Below are 2,903 nucleotides of genomic sequence, written 5' to 3' on the forward strand. Positions count from 1 at the left end.
AGTTTGGAGGGTAATATGTTGATATGTAGGTGGCATTCTCCCTGATTGTGCAGCTCCGGTTGATCTTTTTTTTAAGAACGTACATCCACACGTACGTGTGGCCCACGCGTACGCGTGGCATGGGATTTTGATGATGCATACCTGACTGGTTTCATGCGCACGCGTAAGGGGTTAAGTAGCATGTCCACGTGTACACATAACAAAGGAACGCGCGTGCGAGCTGCAGTTTCGCACTTCAACGCGCACGCGTGAGCCATGCGTATGCGTGGCCCCTGTTCCAGCAAACATGATTTTTGAAGTTTTAAATCCTATTTCAAACTTCTAAACCTCTATTCTCATTCCTTTAGTCATTGATAATAGTATTAAACCTAATCATGTATGATACTTGGCTTGAATGATTAAATGATATGAGATACGAGATTTCCTGGGTAAAATACCGTAGCTTGCCACCACGTGTACCAAGCTCGATACTCTGTTGACCCTATGACGTAAGGGTGATTGGGCACTTATAAATTCTCGGGAATGTTAACCCCCATTGAGCAATATTGATTATTTGAGAAAAAATCTATCCATAGACTCTTGGGGATGCACGTCGAGTGACAGTCTAAGGTTTTCGGACTTGTCAAGTTGGCTGGATAACCAACAGATGAGCCTCATCAGCCATAGAACAGGCATGCATCATATGCATACTACTTGAATTACTTGTTTGTGCATTAACTAGGTGTGCCTAAATGTACTCGCCATGCTAAATGTATATTTGTAACCTTCTTGTGCTTGCTTTTATCTGTTTATTTGTCTGTGAAATGCTGATAGAGATGGAGGTATGGAGGAATGGCAGTATGGGACTTAGATTTTAAGGTTAAGTTAAGCTTAAATACTCTAGAAAACCACCTTTTATGGCTTCTATTTAATACTTCAAGATTTGAGTGTTGGCGTTCTAGGATTGCCTCTGGCATTCCCAGGACCTTATATATTATGTGTGTAGCACCTTTACCATACTGAGAACCTCTGGTTCTCACCCCATACTATGTTGTTATTTTTCAGATACAGGTCGGGAGGCATCTTGTTAGGCGTCTGGACTCCTGCGAAGTGGTTACTGGGTTATTTTGTTGTACAGTAATATATATATATATATGTGTGTGTGTGTGTGTGTGTGTGTGTGTGTGTGTGTGTGTAAATATTCTTGCTCTTAGAGGTTTATGGAGAGACAAGACTTTGTTTATGTACATCTGAGTTTTGGTTATGTATGTATATATGTGTAAATATTCTCCGGCCAGCCTTGACTTTGCGGGCAGTTAGGAGCTTGTTATTTTGTATCTTTGACTATCTATTCCTACTTTTGTTGTCTTATGTTTGATAGTTATATTTTTCTTCACACGCACGTTATTCCGTTTCTAGAGTGTTGCACTTTTCGTTTCTCGATTTTGTTTTACCCATTTTTTAAGAATCCTAATTTATTATATTCTTTCTACTATTATATGTATGTATTTCAATTTTAGAAGTCGTAGCACCTAACCACCTCTGTTTTACATCCTAGATGTAAAGTTCTGTGTGGTAGGGTGTTACACTTGGCATGCCGGATTCCAAGCCCACCATTTGTTTTTGGTTGACTAATAGTCTTTCAGTTAAGGAGATGAACTTTTCGCGATTGATTTGTTTCTCCCCAAAGGAAGCTCCTGCATTTACGGTCAATAAGGTTACAAGTAGATGCAGGAAGAATAGAAGTTTACATAGTATAAGTAGGGATAGAGGAAAGGTTAGATTTCACCAGAGTTGTTCTTCCTGCAAAAGATAGAGTGAAATCTTTACATCAATTTATCCTAGAGTTGAGTTTGTCAAGAATCTCATTATAGGTGTTGCGATTGGTTCTTGTGTGAAGAAAGGGGACTCCGAGATATTTTCCGAGATCATCCTTTCTTGTGAAATGGAGTGCTTCACTAATCTCCTCTCTGATATTGTTCCCCACATTATTGGAAAAGAATATTCGGGTCTTATCATTATTTACTTTCTGCCCGAAACTTCTTCAAAATTCCTATAGGATCTTGTTGATAATCTCTGCTTGGTCCATGCTAGCTTCGGCAAAGAAAATGAGGTCATCAGCAAAGCAAATGTGGGATAAAATCGGGGCCATCTCAATTAAGCCGTATGGGTTTCCAAAAGTGGTTTTCCACGGCTGCACTGATAAGCTGGGTGAGACATTCCATACAAAGAACAAAAATATAAAGTGACAGGGGGTCTCCTTGTCGGATACCTCTGGAAAGAAGGAATTCATCCAAATTTTCACCATTCCATGAGACCCGCATCCTGGCTATGGAAATGCACGTACAATCAAATTAATAAAGTGAGCAAGGAGTCCGATGTCAACCAGAGTGTCTTTTATAAAACTCAATTTGAGTCTGTCGTAAACTTTATCCAAGTCAATTTTTATAGCCATCCAATCTTTGTTTCCTTTCTTTGTCCTCATGGAATGAATAACTTCACGAGTGATGATAATGTTGTTAGAACTTTGTCTTCCAGGAACGAAGCTACATTGGGTGGGTTTAACAAGCTTTTTCATAACCATTCTCAAACGCTTAGCAAGGATCTTAGTGACCACTTTGTATAAAATATTGCATAAGCTTATAGGTCTCATGTGTTTTAGGCTTGAGACTGGATCCACCTTTGGAATTAAAGTGATAAGCGTTTCATTAACCTCGTTTATTTTTCATGGTTAAAAGAATAGCTTTCACCAGATTACATAGGCCAGGGCTGACTTTATCCCATTGACTATGATAAAAAATGGCATGTATACCATTTATAAGAGAACTTTTGCCGGTTTAGAATCGATCAAAAGCAAGAATCAATTCGTTGGTAGTATAGTCTAAACCAACAATGAACTCTCTTAATCAAATGTCAAATTCAAA

Source organism: Arachis stenosperma, chromosome 3 (assembly GCF_014773155.1).
Source record: "Arachis stenosperma cultivar V10309 chromosome 3, arast.V10309.gnm1.PFL2, whole genome shotgun sequence".
In the NCBI taxonomy this organism is placed as follows: domain Eukaryota; kingdom Viridiplantae; phylum Streptophyta; class Magnoliopsida; order Fabales; family Fabaceae; genus Arachis; species Arachis stenosperma.